Genomic DNA, 17,468 nt, shown 5'->3' on the forward strand with positions numbered 1-17,468 from the left:
TGCTTTTGTTGCTATTGCTCAACAAAAACCTACAACAACCTACAGCAGACTACTGATTTATTAGCAAAAATACATTTTAGTTTGACAGACAGAGAACGGGAAGATTTAACGAAATAAAGTGTTTTCTGTAAATATATATCGGGTTTGATAAAAGGAACAGAAACTCCAACACGCGTCCCCTAAGGGAATCCACATTCTTAAAAACAGGGAGTGTGTGTTCAGTGTGTGTTTAGTCTGTGGAATCATTTTAATTAAAGAATGTGGTTGATGGTTGATCCTGAGAAATACCTGCAGCTGCCTTTAAGGGGGCTTTCACACCTACTTCCTTTGGTCCAGACTTTCAGACTTCTCAATTTGATCCGAACCTAAATTCCATTCCAGGTGTGAAGCCTCCATGGTCCGGACCAAACGGCCGAAATTTGGTCTGACCAAAAGAGGTAGTCTCGGTCCGGATCAAGCTGAACCATAGTTCGGTTTGTTTCTAGTGTGAAATCATTTTTTGGATGGTTCAGACCTTCGGACCAAATACAGGAGGCTGTGGCAGGATATCTTGGTGTTATAAGAGCGGGGAAGCTCAGGGATTAGTGTGTACATGAGAGAGAGGGACGGTGTCAGCGCTCAGAGCAGACAGCTGTCGGCTATCAGAGCAGAGAATACATCAGCAGTTTACTTGTTAGGGAGCGTGCCTATGTTCCCACAGCCCTATGTTCCCACATTTCTAAGAATCTTTTTCATTTTTTCATCATTTCCTTTTTCATAAATTTGTATCAGATTTTATCCCCCTAACCCTAAAAAATGTTGTGGGAGGATAGAGTTTAAAATGAAGGGAAATGTAGCACTACAAGACCTAATTTTGAAAATGTCCTAGAAATGTGGTAACATAGGGCCTAATTTTAAGAAAAATCTTAGAAATGTGCAGCTCCTCAAAACCTAAGTAGACTAAAGTTCCCGTGTCCGCGGCAGCACGGGGAGAGCAGCAGTCAGCTGGAAACACTCTGACACAGAGAGAGAATACGAGAGGAAGGGGAAGCCCATCTACAAACCAATCAATTAGCTAGCATCGGGAGATAACGTGTTGTGTGATGACGACAGGACGTAGTTTTGTCACGTATAGATCTTTAGTGCGCTTGCAAAACTGTAGTGTGAAACCAAAACTTACCGGATTAAATGTAGACAATGGAACAAAAACATGAACCTTGGTCCGTACTTTCAGGTGTGAAAGGGCCGTAAGTCAAGTGGTGCGTTTGTTTGGAGTAAATACATTCTTCAATCCCGGTTTCAAACCTTTTCTCAGCCAACAGAAGGAAGCAGCCCAATCACCAAAGTCACAGCCGCAAGCAGCATTGAGCATGTTTCTGGCTTCACGAATAAGTCCCACCATTTCGCCGCCCCTTAAACAGATATTAACGCAACTTGGTACGTATGTTCAGGTCTTAGTGCCAGATGTCTCCATTGAGTTCAAGCAGGATTGCTCAATAGGAACTTGAGTTATGGCCAATTCCCTGCTAAGCCCCGCCCTTTGCAAAGTCTTTGGAATGGTAGCGGCCATGTTTTTTGTCCAATCTTGCTCATTTATAGTTGAAATACGTATCTCAGTCGCGCAAGTTTTTCACATTATGCAAATTAGCAAAGAAATCCTTCATGGCAGACTTTTTTTTCTAAAGAGGCTTTTTTGTAGAGCACATTTAGATGAGCTTCTGTGACAAATTCCAATATAATCGGGCTCACAGTGTGAGGGGCCTTTCCGAAATCACGTTTTGGGAATTATTTACCAATTGGGCTCATATTTCTTGTGAAGCATTTGCAAATCATTTCCAGTTATGGTGTTATGATTTTGATGTTTCTAGCAGTGGCATAAGACAACAAATAAAAATACTAAACCGGCACAAACGCATTTGGCGTTTGAACCCTAATAAATGAACAAAAGGCCTCCACCTACAGACGTTAATGATTCATAAGACATCATATACTGCAGGATGTAAGGTCAGCTGTGTCTGCAGCTGAACACTTATCTGCTGGAAGAATGACACACGGCTCAGATCTCGACTTTATTATTCATTTAGGGTGTGAAGAACATGTCAGAACACATCAGAGTAAAGGAGTAAAGGATCAATTTGCTTGTGTCATCACTATGGAAACTGTTGCTGGCCTGGCGAACTAAATGTCATTCCCATAGAAATAAAATGGATAGAAAGGCCATTGAACTGTTTCCCGTGGTAATTTGATTGGTAAACATCAAAATGCCAATTGTTGTTAGTTGTCATAGTGACAATACACGTCAGTGGGGCCGTAAACTGTGTCGTAGCTCGCTGGGAGGTGAGCGCATATGGGAGAGCGGCCCGACGCAGTTCGGGAGACGTTCTCGGAGTTGCAGTCAGGGGCCTAGCACAAAATTCTGGGCCCTGTAGAAAGGCATTTTCTATGGGCCCCTCCCCGCATCCAAAGCTATTCATTCTAGCATCTTTTTGGGCCCTCCTCACATGAGGGCCCTGGGTACTCGCCCCCCCCCCAGTCCGACGCCCCTGGTTGCAGTTACATGTGTTGTGGAACAGAGCTACTAGCGAGTAAGGTGATGTATATTGTGCAAGATGAGAGATGTAGTTCACTGAGTTGAGTTTCACACAAAGGGGTACTATGACAAACTGAGACATTCTTTAGTCTGTAAAAAATATATTTAGAATTGAATATTTAAAATTTCCTGTCATAAAGACATACAGTCATATAACCCAGTTACAGGCTGAAACCAAAAATACCTTTCCTTCCACGTGACATGTTTATTTAACTTCCAGCTGATGCAGTGGGATGAAATCATCCCTGTAGCAAGTTAGAGCATGCATTTCTCATGTGTAGCTCTTAACGTGTCAATGACAGTATCTCAGAAAAAGTGTCAAGTTGCATTTATTCCCATCACAGTACAGAAAGCTTTAACTGCACATACAAGACAAACATGGTCACGGCTGTAGCACGAGAGCACGAGCTGCAGAGTGAACATGTCGCTGTACGCAGGGTGCCATTTTCCCGGGGGGGGGAGACGCGTGGGATTTCCCCCTTTCTGGTCTGTATATCCATGCCTCTGCTGAATTATTTTGTATCCCCGGTGGGGACAGAATGTAGGCAGTACGCCATATATTATATACCTAAAATAAAAGTATTTTAAACTAAGTTAAGCGCTGTAACGTGACGACATAGTGCCATAGAATGATAAAATCCGAGCAGCAGTTTCTGGTTGGGGGTTAGCACAATGTTCCCACAGCCCTATGTTCCCTCAGCCCAATGGTCCCACAGTCCTATGTTCCCACATTTCTAAGACTTTTCTTAAATTTAGGTCCTATGTTAGGGTTAGGGTTAGGGTTACATTCCATCTGTAGTCCATTGCTACTAGATAATAGGTTAGGTGTAATTGGCTACCAAATTGGGAGAAATGGGAATAAAATCTGATACAAATTTATGAAAAAGGAACTGTGGGAACATAGGGCCTAATTTTCAGTGAAAAAAAGATAATCTTAGAAATGTGGGAATATAGGCACGCTCCTGCTGGTTGCATTTAGCAGCTACAGAGCTCCGGGACGCCGGCTACCAGCGGCAGGTGTTTAGCCACCAACAGGTGACTGTGAACTGGCTACAGCCACCGCCAGATGACACTCATTTCAAGTGCTGTGGTAGTGGAGTTTAGCTGGAAAAGTGAGCGTCATGCGGTGATGAAAGTTAAGTTTAGGCACCAAAACGATTAGTTAAGTTTAGGAAAAAGATTGTGGTTCAGATTAAAACACTCCCAAGGAACAAACTAATGTTTCCTGGGTGAAAGTATTTTGTTTTCCCCGCGAAGTGAACTCCGCTCTCCGGCTTGAACACACTGTGTTTTATGTTGACACCACGTTGTGTTACTTCATTTTGAGATTATTTCCCGTTGGATATTGAAGTGCAGAAGTGTTTTGGCACGGCTGGCCGAGTGGCTCTACATATCCATGATGGTATTGAAGGAGCAATTTAATTTGTGCGTGTTTTGCTATGCATGATCAAAAAACAGTGTAGTCTCTTTTATGCGTCCAAATTCAACCACAGCAGAAATTACATTCAGAAATCAGAAGAAAATAAACAAAAGAGCCACACAAACTGAAGATGTGCACACACGTAAACACACATCCCCCATCTCACCGAGCACCTCCGTCTCATTAGGCCTTCTGTGTTGCTCTGCCCCATTTCTTTACGCCAGCACTGAGATGAAATATTAACAAGGAGGACGGCACCCTAACCCACATACTGAATCCTGCACTGACAATTTAACCGACTGCCTAAATAGGCGTAGGAGCAGAAAACAGCAGGTCTGGGACGATTCTGTCACGATACATGGACACCGATTGCATTTGTATCGCCATATCATTTATTTAGATTTGATAGCATTGAGTATTGTGATTTTCTTTTCCTTATGTAACTAAAACATAAGTTGAATAACACACTTCTAGAGACAATATATCATAAGACATATTTCATTTGTAAAGAAGAACATAACATGGATCTTCTGCTGCTTTTTCTGCTTTCACTCCCTGGAAACGGATATGATTTATGGGGTTACAGGGGTACCCCCCCCCCCCCATCATCCGTAAATTATGCCTATGAGTCGCCATCAGCCCATAGGGCTGTGGGAACATAGGGCTGTGGGACCATTGGGCTGTAGAAACATAGGGCTGTGGGACCATTGGGCTGTAGGAACATAGGGCTGTGGGACCATTGGGCTGTAGGAACATAGGGCTGTAGGAACATAGGGCTGTGGGAACATAGGGCTGTGGGACCATTGGGCTGTAGGAACATAGGGCTGACCCACCTGCAAGAAGTGGCGAAGGTTTTTAACAAGCTGCCACTTTAAGTATCAAAAGCCACCACAGACCGCGTGTGTACTGGGTCCATACACTGCAGGACGCCCCGACCCATCTCACATGAAGTATATTTTTGCTTCATCGACTTATCAACACCCGGCGAAGACGGAGAGTCGTCCTATCAGAGCAGCAGTTTATCCGTCTTGTAGATTGATTGAATACAGTGCCGAGTTTTCCTATCACATGCTCATCATACTATCTGACACACTCTGAATACCTGCCATTCAATAATCAATTTACTTGCTATCTTTCAAATTACACTGTCAAACTCTCCCTTCTTTCTCTCCCTAAACCCCTGCCATTCAGTAACTACTTACTGCCTACACTTTTTCAAATTATTACACATTTAAAAACCCATCTTCCCTCCCTCTCCCTCTCTCTCCCTTTCCCTGAAAGACAATTACAATATTTAAAATACAGTATAATAAGGCTTTTATTGGCAACACATTTTCCCAGAAAGAAGTGGGGAACTCTCATTACAAAAGTGAGCAGAAGATGAGAGGAGAGAGACGGAGAGTGGTGGTGATGGTGTGCAGAGAGCAAATAGGATTTGAAGCCTAGCAAAACAGGAAGGCTCTCCGGGAGAAGGGAGTTGTCACTTTTCATTAGATACAGTCGCACGGATGGCCCCAGCTCGTCTGACGCCTCCCCACATTCACATTCGGAGAGAAGAGCTGTACTGCTGCACAGATTTACTGTCTTTCTCCCTCAACGTGTGCAGCATGTGTATGTCTCTCCATCTGTCACATGTCCTACCTCTGTCCCCGGGGTTTGTGTGTCTCCAGCTTCTCTTGGGAGCGTGCCTGTGTTCCCACAGCCCCCATACCCCTAAGATTTTTTTTTCCAAAATTAGGCCCTGTTCCCACATTTCCTTTTTCATAAATTTGAATCAGATTATTTATCTCAAGTATATATTCCAACAACGTTATCGCATATCTTCCTCATATGATGCAGCCCTACTGTACAGTTGCAAAGATATTGAAGTTACAACAAGTCCTCCAAACCACGCAACGATATTCATGTTTTTGTTTTCTCCGACACTCCATTGTTCCGACCTCTCAATAACCCGAAAAATTCCCTTTGGTCCTTCAGCCCACTAGTCCGACGTCCACCAGCGATATTACGAATCCCACTATGGCCACGCCAAAACCCACCCTACAATAGCATTTATTGGCCAGGCGTCCATGCTTACGCAAGGTAACGTAACCCCATTTGTTCAGGTCCTATCCCCTGACCAATCAGCTATCCTAACCCAAACCCTAACCACTCGAGGTCAAACGCCTAATCCCAACCAATCGAGCTGCTTCGTAGGGCGGGTCTTGGCGTGGCCGTAGTGGGATTCATAATTTCGCCACCAGCGGGACGTCAGACTAGTGGGCTTTAGGACAAAATGGAATTTTTCGGGTTATTGAGAGGTCGGAACAATGGAGCGTCGGAGAAATGGCTAGTCCCCATTTCCGAGCCCCAAAAACGTTAACATTTGGAAACACTGCTGCCCCCATTTTGGTTTGAAAACTCCGGGGTTACTTTGTAGTCTGAACAGACACAAACGGAGACATTTGGAAACGACGACACACATCAGTCAGTCTTATCAGTTAGGTAGCTTACAGACCTTTCAGTACACCTCGTCGTCGCTCATAGCTAATAAATTCCTGCTCTTACTTTTCACCGTTGTTGTTCTTTCTCCAAAGTGTTTTCTGTATTTTCTACCTCTACATCCATGATTTCAATCAGCAGAGACGAAAACACAGAGCACACGTGCTCCAGGACACATTATTGAGCCGGCAGAGTGATCGTGTCGCAGTACGCAGGATGCAATTTTCTGTAACGTAAGACGCCCTGCTTCCTGTTTACACCGGAACGTACGTGCCCCGTGCGTGTGAGTGGTCATGTGATATGTGTTGTCAGACGTGTTAATATGGACGCAGTTTAGTTCTGCTACTGGAGCTAAAACTGTTGTGTGGACGAAGATCGCTTCAGTCTCAAAATGCTGTTTAAAAATGAAACCGTTTGGATGTAGCCTGAGTCTCTTTGTGTTGTATCATCATCCTGACGATGGAGAGAGCGCCTCTGGACGGACATTAGTTCTGCTACACAATTATCTCTTTAATCTCGACAGACCTAACAGTGTAGCATATTCTTGTCTTGGGTTAGGGTGTCTCTCTCTCTCTCTCTCTCTCTCTCTCTCTATTAATATTTTTTTAGCAGGTCATACAGTTAAAGTATCATATCATCTTCCTCAGACTCTCCGTTTTCCAGCTTGCATACTTTCTCGGTCTTTGTCAGACACAATATCACTTCCACCTCTTCCCTCCCCCTGTGGCTCTCCTGTCTCCCTCCACGGTGTTGGTTTACTCCCACTTCTCCTCTCATCGACGCTTCTGTCACGTACCGTCATGAATATTGAAACACCGCCCCCCTCGGTAAAGCCTGGCCTGTCTCAAGATGTTAGAGCGATGAACCCCTCCTCTAGCAGCTCGTCTTCGCTCTGCGCTAAGATGTTTGATGCTGCTCTGAACACAAATATTCTGCTCGTCCTTTATGTCAGGTACAGTCCTAGTTCACCTCAGTGTCGTATCCTGTGAATATGTTTTATCTTCAGACTTTATTGCAGAATATTGATTCATTTCATCCGACTGTTTTTAAAATGCTTTTTTTGCATTTGGCAACTCATTTATCAACATTTTGAAGGCAGGCGCTTCAATATTGTCTGCCCAGTTTATAAAACCAATCCCTTAAAGCATCTGTCACATAACCCCCCCGTGTCCTACAAAAAAACCTGCTTCTGGGCTTTTGTTTTCTTCTCCAAAAATTGGGGATGAGGTGTTTGATTGTCCAATTTTGTCTTTTATCCAGTTGTGACATTTAACAATACATTTTCAATTATCTGACTCACCCCGGGAGTCATGGAACATTTTTTTTCTTTCTACACAATAGGGACAATGTCTGCTGTCAGTTACAATAACACTCTCAAAGATGGCCTAGTTTTGGGACAAAACACCAACCATTTTCAAGATATGTTTCACTCCTCTTTCCCTCTCAATCCCTCTCTCAACCATCACTCCTCGTCTGTTCAACGGACGTTTAAATGGCACAACAGAGATTCTTTACACTGTCAAAGCTAACTACATATCTTCCTTCTCTGCTTGTTTCCAAAAAGATCCGCTCTACATATGTCTCACTACTTGGCGCTTTCATTTATTTCCGTTTCTGTAACACCCACAAGTAGCTATTAATTAGCCTCCCTGTACACTAAATAGAGAAAGCGAAATACTCAATATGGACCAGTCTCTCAGAAGATCTAGGTCGCTCAGGAGAAATGGGTATCGGGCAGCAAAAGTGAAACAAGACACAGACTCAAGGGGTTTGTTCAGTTCTGCAGGGAAAAACTCATTTCACATACGTGAAGAAGGTTTGGGAGACTTATGACTTGCACAGAAACATTTAATGAACACTGAATTGAGGAGACAATTAGGCAGGTAGTACAGTTTAACCACGATGTGTTATTGTGCAGTGCCATCCCAACTTCTGAAGTTCCTGTCTTCCTGAAGCTGTATTTAAACTCAAGAGGCATTACGTTTAGCTGAACCTTTAAGGTAAACACAGATATTGCAGTCGCCCTAAAACACAGATGCTAAAGCCTAGTTCAGCCTCTCTCTCTGTCTGGGAAGTATCAGATGCTAAAGCCTAGTTTATTGCATTTCGGTCTTTCATGTTGTCTCTCTACATACTACTCTCTACTGTTGTCTCTCTACATACTACTCTCTACAGTTGTCTCTCTACATACTACTCTCTACTGTTGTCTCTCTACATACTACTCTCTACAGTTGTCTCTCTACATACTACTCTCTACTGTTGTCTCTCTACATACTACTCTCTACTGTTGTCTCTCTACATGCTACTCTCTACAGTTGTCTCTCTACATATTACTTTCATCTTACAGCGCCGTGGGTCAAGCTGCTGCTCTGCCCGCTGCTTTATCTACAGGCACTAAAGGGTGATTTTTTGCGTCGTATCTGACGCTGAGAGCCACTGCCCAAGCGTCCATATTTGACGAGTTGTGAGTGAGAACAGATTGTGATCTTTCAAGGTTCCCAACTTGCGGTTTGGGTTGAACCTTTCATCAGGATTTCCCTGTGTCTCTCTACTTGGCTCTTTCATTACTGATGATTCACAGAAACACATTCAGCTCTCATCCTTACACTTCTGTTTGTTTGATCTAAGAAGACTTAACTGTCAATCAAATGAATGAAATGAAACAAATGTAATGAGTTTCACATTTTACTCATTCCAAAATGAGACATACAATACATAAAGGTGACACCTACGCTTGTCTCGTACAAACGATTTGATGACAGAAGAAAGCTGAATCAAAGACTGTCAGCCACTTAACGTCTATGGCTGCCAAAAGAATAACATTTGTGCTGAAGAAAAAGAAAATCCTTTTTTAATGGACAGACAGAGAGATGGTTTCTATTCCAGAGAGTAATGATTTTGGTTTGATTCCCAGCTTCTTTTAAAAGGTTACTTCCGGGGGGGGGGGGGGGGGTCCCTAACGTGTTCCAAAGGGCTCGTACCCTGGTGGAACTGGTCGGGAAGAATGTGAAGGAGTGTCTGATGAAAGGGTTTGTGGAGGAAAAAGGTGGTATTCTTCCCTGCCATCAAGTTCAAGAACTTGAGGGGCAGCAACAAGGTGTGGTGGAATTTCAGGGACTTCGTCCAGCTGCACCCTGCAGACCAACCCCCATCCCAGCTGTCAACGGTTGCTGCCCTGACCTTGAGTGTTTGCACAGAGATGGAGAGACGGTCTCTTGCATATTCAAGGACCATGGAAAAATACCGCGACCATAGGATGCCATGGATGCAAGCCACCCTTTCTCGCCTGCCACCTGCCATCAAGGGGATGCTGAGTGTCAAGGTGGTGACTTTTGTCAGCTCAATAGGAATGATCATGAACGGTGATTTCATTCAGTACAATCACCTGCTCACACTGCTGAAAGAGACCAGTCCTGTAGCCAGCCAGGCTGACCTGCAGAAGCTGAACATCCTGTCAAAGTTCACTCTGCCCAAGGTATACAAACAGTGCTCTTTAAGCTATAAGCCAACATCCCCTTTTGCATCCTTCAGACACCCAGTGTTGGGAAAGTTTCCAAAAAAAGCAGACCCTCCTGTGGATGACCAGCTGATTGATGCAGATGTGCAGGCTGTCAATGACCAGGATGGCATCCAGCCAATGGTTTGGTCGTCTGCAATGTGCCTGCCGGCAAACACACATAAAGCCTGGTCCGAGTGGGAGTTGTCATTCGTGACAAAGGACGAGAAAGTCAAGCTCCAAAAGCATGTATATCAAGAAGTGTCAGGAGGCAAAGATTCCCACAAGAACTATGGGAGCTTACAAACAAAAGAGAAACAGTCTTCAGAAGTAGAGGGTTATGGTTAGGGTTTTGTAATTGTTGTTAAGGTAAGGTTTAGGTTAGGTTAAGGTTAGGTTAAGGTTAAAGTAAGGTTAAGGTTAGTATAGGAAATGTAGATAAGGCATAAAAAAAAAAAAAATACCCAAAAGAAAACACCCCCACATGGATTCTGCCTTGACGTGGCGTGGGGGCTTGCATGCCTCTGGGAACCCAGCAACCATGCAACATCAGGGAGACGCTCTGATCCTATTATCTGAGCATCTTTCTGACGTTGCATGGTTGCTGGGCTCCCTAGGAGCCAGACCAAAGAGTCCCAATACTTACCATCTATTTCAATTGGTTTTAAGTTAATATCTTTGCCTAGGAAGATGCTAGAAACATAGTTCTGGTATTCCTAGGATCCGACTGACCGCAGGTACTCACCTCTATAATTTGGTGACGATAGCGACAACTAGTGGTGAAAATATTAACTGAAAAAGTGCACCAAAGACCATGACCAAACGACTCCAGATGACCTGAAACATGCTCCTAAAGACTTTCTGGAGTTTTTCCGTGAAAAACACCAACAAAATCCTACAATGGGCATCTATGGCGCAAACGTTTTCACTTATAATGCTAGAACGGTACGTCCTAGGCACTTGGAAACAACCTCTGTCTAAAATAATTAGGGGGCGCTGAACACGCAGAACTTATCCCCGAGTCTCTATGACCTTCCGTTCAGGAGATACAGACGTTTTGAACACAAAAAAGTGACGTAGCTCAGAACCGGAAGCTCGTAGAGACAAGTGGGTGGTACCAGAAGAGCCCATCATCTAAAAAGGGGGGTATACATTGGTTTGAAGTCACTACGTCCTTCCTATCAAAAGTTATTTGAAGATTTCCATCAAAAAGGGCTGATCGTAAAAGGGCTGATTCGTGTTTTAAACCTCCTTTACCTAACCCTAACCCCTAACCCTAACCCTGTGAGCCCTCAGCTCACTTCAACATGGAAGCCCTCCAGCACCTCTTTGCAGAAAATGCCCTCATTGTGCCTTTCAAGGACTGTGGAGACAGACCCGTGACGGGTCCAAATCTCAGCTGAGACTACTCTGAGAGATAACAGAGTATTTTTACAGTGTGGTATTAGTACTTTTACTGCAGTAAAGGATCTGAATACTTCTTCCAGCGCTGCTCTTCAGTGTTTCAGGGTCAACGTGATCCCTGTCTCACACAGAAAGCCATTACGAGACAAAAAAACACAAAGCTTTTACCGCGGACAGAGAATGATTTTATGAATTCATAGAACACTTAGTTGAGCTTTTATATCCAATCAAGCCTCATTTTCACGCAGCGCTAAAATGCACGAGCACATCTAAAACCACTCCAGGTGCTGCCGCAGTGTCCATAAAGTCAATATGAGCAAAGACACCCTCAGATAAATCAAGATTCTACTTCACAGAGACACACATTGGAGGGCTTGTTTTCTTTCTGTAACACAAAAAGCAACTCAGTTATAGTTTCATATTTGAGTAAAAAATGGCAAAAATATGAGCTGAATCACTTCTATTTTGGTTACTTAACCCTCCTGTTGTCCTCGGGTCAAATTTGACCCGTTTTCAAAGTTTCCGCATCAGAAATTTCAGAAATTTCAGAAAAGTGAACATTTTTATCATCATATAAACATATCATCATATGAACATTCATATGAACATCATATAAATAAGGTTTATTGATTATGAATTCCAAAAACAAGTGTAAAACTAGCAGTAATAGCAGTAGTATGTTGGTGGTAAATCCGGTGGTATGGGAAAAAAACGGAAAAAAATAAAGGAATGTTGAAAGAAAATCATCAGAAACATCGAAAAGCGGTTAATTTAAATTTTTTGTTTGTTTACCCTGCTGTTGTCCTCGGGTCAAATTTGACCCGTTTACAAAAACTTTTTTCAAACGCTAAAAAAAGTGACCAAAAAAATCTGAAAAAGTGACAAAAAAACCTCATCAAAACATCGCAAAGGTGACAAAAACTGGTTTAAAAACAAGTGACAAAAGAAATGGACAAAAGTGAAGAAAAAAAACATCGGAAAAAGCGACAACAAACACATAATTAAAAAAACGCCCAAAAAAGTGACAAAAAATTGGAATAAAATCGACAAAAACGTTGAGAAAAGTGTACAAAAAGCGACAAAATGTTGAAATTTCGACCCAGAAAAACACAAAGTTGTATGGTAGATGGGAAGACAACACGAGAGTTAAAAGACAAATGTTACGGTATTCACAATGAGGGCATGCAGCGTTGTCAACAGTGTTGGGGAGTAACGGAATACATGTACTGGCGTTACGTTTTCAGAATACAAATTATGAGTAACTGTATTCCGTTACAGTTACGATTTAAATAGTTGGTATTTAGAATACAGTTACATTGTTGAAATCAATGGATTACATGATGCTACTTCTCTGTGTCACGAGTTTGTTCACTCTCATAAGGCAACTCCATGCATTTCCCAGAAGCCCCAATATGAAAATGAAAAAAATGAGCTATTTGCGAGATCACTGATAGAGGTAGAGATGGAGTTGGAACAGCACAACAGAGCCAGGGCAGGAATGGTTTCTATCTTGGAAATTCAAACAGCATTTCACATTAAAGAAAGAACAGGGAGAACGAAATATAACTGTGCAGTGCAACCTCTGCTTGCCAGCAACCAACCTCCTTTCAGCGTCCACATTACTCCACCTCCAACCTGAAGAAGCATCTTAAAGTAAGTTATTTTTTTAATTAGTCAGAGGTAGTCGTCTGCTGTAGTTTTACTGGTCACCTTGCTATTTTATAGTTGACGTGCGACTTAACATTCTCCTACGTGCTGATTTACTATCTCAGCCGTTGAAAGACTGACTAGCCCCGTTTGACATGCTAGCTAACGTTAGCTAAAATTAGCTCGTGGTAGCTTAGACTGCGGTTAGATTTTTGTAGTATGCAGTTTGGGACTACAAATACAAAAATCTATCTGCTTGTTCAGGTACACATTCAGCCAGTTGGAACAGAAGAACACACCAGAATAGGCCTGTTTAGTAAGCTGTATGTGATGACTGCATTCCTACACTTATAAAATGCAATTCAATGTAGAAGTAATCCAAGTATTCAGAATACGTTACTCAGATTGAGTAACGTAACGGAATACGTTACAAATGACATTTTTGGGCATGTATTCTGTATTCTGTAAGGGAATATGTTTTGAAAGTATCCTTCCCAACGCTGGTTGCGAATCAATTTAACTTGAGCTGGTTTAGTTGTTGCACCAAAAGACATTTCTGAGTAATCTTGCCATGAAAGGAGAGGAGAGCCCACACCTCTTCACTGCAATGCCCAGATATTGATATTAAAAAAAGCTGCATGATGATCATCATTCACAGGCTGGATCAATGTCATCATCATAACTCCATCGGTGGAGGTATGGGAGGAGACATATTGATTTATTTGCTTATGATTAGGGTGCATGCTTTTAGAGACACAATGAGGCTGAAGATGCTGCAGAAAGAGAGGGGTTGTGATGGGTGGATGGGGGTGACGAGAGAAAGAGACAGAGGGAATGGTCATAACAGAATGGTTTCAAATTCTAAAGGACGACAACAAAAACATTCTGTCTCCATCTTTAAGAAAAGTCTGAAGGAAAAATTGCATGCCCTGTTAAAGGAGAACTCCGGGCAATTTTTATGTTAATCTTGATCGCTATAAGTATGTGAGTACTGTCGATAGCAAAAAAAACGAGCTGAATCGGTGCTAGCTAACTGGAGCTGCTGCAGCTAATGCCGAGAGCTCCCACTTAGCTAGAACGGCAGTTTTAGGGGCATATCATAAAGAGTGCCTTTGTGCCTCTTAACAGACACAAAATGCAATTAAAATGTCTGTGCAACATGAACAGGGCCCTTACATGACAACAAGATGCGTTTTCAGTAGCATATATATCCATTTTGTGTGCGATCCATCTGGCATTGGTGAATAGTAGTCTCTGCAGTGGCGAACTGTGTGTTAGTTGCCTTAGCCAGGCTAGCAGGGCCGACCGGCATCCTTCTAATTCCTCCCTGCCTTCCTCACCTGCCGCGGCCGACAACAATCCACAGGCGCCCGCTGGTCTGGTGGATGTCCTCCAGAGGACAGATCATGCTTTCGCGGCGAAATCTTTGCGGCGAAAAAAGTTTATTTCCCCCTCAAAAATAGGTAATTGAGCACAGTAGTGGTTATGATCATATCAGTGACTATGTAACTACATGGAAACGAGCCAAATGATGCCTGGTTCTTGTAAAGTAACAGCGTTACAGAAGGCTGCAAAAATTTCGCCGCGAAAGCATGAACTGTCCTCTGGAGGACATCCACCAGACCAGCGGGCGCCCGTGGATTGTTGTCGGCCGCGGCAGGTGAGGAAGGCGGGGAGGAATTAGAAGGATGCCGGTTGGCCCTGCTAGCCTGGCTACGGCAACTAACACACAGTTCGCCACTGCAGAGACTACTATTCACCAACGCCAGATGGATCGCACACAAAATGGATATATATGCTACAAATACACAGGGAACTGCTGCTTGATGATTATTACCGAAGCCTGGCTGAACACTCACTCATCCCAGACGGCAGCTAACAGCTAACAGGGTAGGTGAATTTAAACAATGTCTGAGTTGAAAACGCATCTTGTTGTCGTGTAAGGGCCCTGTTCATGTTGCACAGACATTTTAATTGCATTTTGTGTCTGTTAAGAGGCACAAAGGCACTCTTTATGATATGCCCCCAAAACTGCCGTTTTAGCTAAGTGGGAGCTCTCGGCATTAGCTGCAACAGCTCCAGTTAGCTAGCACCGATTCGGCTTGTTTTTTTTGCTATCGACAGTATTATTATTATTATTATTATATATTATTAACGTAAAAATTGCCCGGAGTTCTCCTTTAATATTAAGCCTCCTGTTGTCCTCCGGTCAAATCTGACCCATTTTCAAAAAGTTTCTACATCAGAAATTTGGGTTTCTTTCAACCAAATTGTCAAAGAAAATAACGTGTATGCTTCCATACAACGCTCTTCACAAGTAAAATAAATGATCAGTTCACTACTTTAATTGAATTTGGGTGTTTTATTCAATTTTATAGCATTTGAAAAAAATATTTACAAAAGAATGTTGAAAACAGTGACAAAAATTCCGCAAAAAGCTTCAGAAACGCAGCGAAAATAAATCGACGAAAACATCAATAAAACGGCGGGGAAAAAAATCTACAAAAACATTGTAAAAAGTGACAAAAAAATTTGAAAAAAAGACGACAGGCTGGGAAAAGTGACAAATGTTGAAAAAGAACAGCTAAAATTTTGACCCAGAAAAACAAAAAGTTGCATGATCGACAGGAAGCCTTAACCCCCCCCCTCCTCTGGCCCCCCCAAACTTTGGCAAATATTTTCATACATTTTTGAGCCCACTTTTATCCCCAAACAGGGGATATCATTCATGTGCAGTGATAAATAAAATGTACGTTAACACTGAATGAGTATTCAGTTTTATATGAATACTTTATATACTTTAATAATTTATATTGTTGTCGATGTCGTGTGTATCTTTGGTCTTTTGTAGAACAAAACCTATGTAACACTTGTTCTTAATATATTTGGTACTCCTAAAAATCCCATGTGTCCTGGCCCTAATCATCTTCAGTAGAGACGACAGAGCAAATAATGAATGAAGGGAAAAGAGGTAGAAGGATTGGAAAAGGGAGAGAGGGGAGAGAGGGTGGAGGCAGTTTGGGTTTGGGGGTGGAGTAAATTCAGAGAATGCAAGCCACTGCCTTCTCTCTCTCTCTCTCTCTCTCTCTCTCTCTCTCTCTCTCTCTCTCTCTCTCTCTCTCTCTCTCTCTCTCTCTCTCTCTCTCCTCTCCTCTCCTCCTCCGGGTGGGTATTCATCCTTCAGGCTCGGTAGCGGACATTTGTGCCGAGGACCCCGGGAGTGCGGGACGTGTTTCAGCTCAGGCGTGGAGGCTCAATGTCCGGCAGCAGAAACCTCTCCGGCCCGGGTTAATAACGCTTCACCGCTACAGAAAATAATGTGATTTCCCTTTTTTCTTGTTCTTTTTTTTTTTAAATTCTTAACACTCAACATAATCTTTCGCTACATTCTTTTTGTAGCCTACACAACATTTCTTTTCCCAGTTCCACTTCGGGAATTTCTTTTCCATTACTGGAGGATTTAACTTCAAGCCACAAAACCGCCAGTGCAAGTATTTATTTTTAAATTGTGAGTCGGCTTCTTTTCCCACCTTCCGCAGCGGCTATAACTTTGGAGACTGCCCGTCGCCAGCCGGGGAGGAGGAAGGGGTTAGAAGCAGAGATTTGACACCGAGGAGCCAGCCTATATTGTCCGCTGGACTGTGTGTGAAAAAGGGGAAAGCAGGAGAACCGAGCTCCGGTGCCAGCCAGCCTCCCTTTTTCTGTTTCTTTCCACCGTGCGGGAGAACAGAAGCAGCAGCGGCGGAAGAAAGGAGTGCAGAGGAGAGGATTTAGCGTGGATACCGGGGAGGGATATAGCCTACGCCTGGAGGAGATTTGACGGTCAGTTTCTTTTCAAATCACGTCTCTACATTATATATTGTGTCAGTTGCTTCTGTGTGAATCACTTCGCCGAGTATGCGGCAAGAAACCTCCTTCTGAGGAACCTTTTTTTTCGGATTGTATGGCTATGGCAGCCTGAAATAACGTTCTCCTTCCGCGGCTCTGTCGCTGGAAAGAGAAAGTGCTTGTGCAGTCATTCAAGTGGCTATAACCCCAACTCTCTTCTAGCCTGTATGGGGTTTTCTGTTGAATATTTTTAGGAAAACACACAGCAGAGCAGCGTGAAATGCATCGCGTTTGATAGGCGGACACGTCCGGGTTCGCTCCGCAGGGTTTGTGTAGAGTCCGCGCGGTGATTTGCGGCAGCAATGGTCGGGTGTATTTTTAGGCAATCGCTGTGTTATTAGCTGGCTTGTTTGGGCTAGTTATCCCATATAACTATACCGCTTTCACCAAGCTCTCTCTCTCTCTCTCTCTCTCTCTCTCTCTCTCTCTCTCTCTCTCTCTCTCTCTCTCTCTCTCTCTCCGCCCTGCTCCCTTCCTTCCTCCGTCCCTCGCTTCCTTCCCTCGTTTCCTATTTTACCGTTTTGGACAGCTGAAGCTGCCTGCAGCCCACCAAGGCTCATTCC

General features: G+C 43.3%; 1 protein-coding gene across 1 annotated transcript in view; it reads left to right on the top strand.

Moving 5' to 3' along the window:
- The first annotated feature begins 16,193 nt into the window (after positions 1-16,193).
- Positions 16,194-17,468, top strand: part of dag1 (dystroglycan 1) — a 58,517-nt gene continuing 57,242 nt past the window's right edge. The window contains exon 1 of the mRNA XM_031306552.2: positions 16,194-16,839. The gene's annotated coding sequence lies outside the window, so the exon portion shown is untranslated. The remainder of the gene's footprint in view (positions 16,840-17,468) is intronic.

This window comes from Sander lucioperca, chromosome 6, assembly GCF_008315115.2.
Source record: "Sander lucioperca isolate FBNREF2018 chromosome 6, SLUC_FBN_1.2, whole genome shotgun sequence".
NCBI classification, from domain to species: Eukaryota; Metazoa; Chordata; class Actinopteri; order Perciformes; family Percidae; genus Sander; species Sander lucioperca.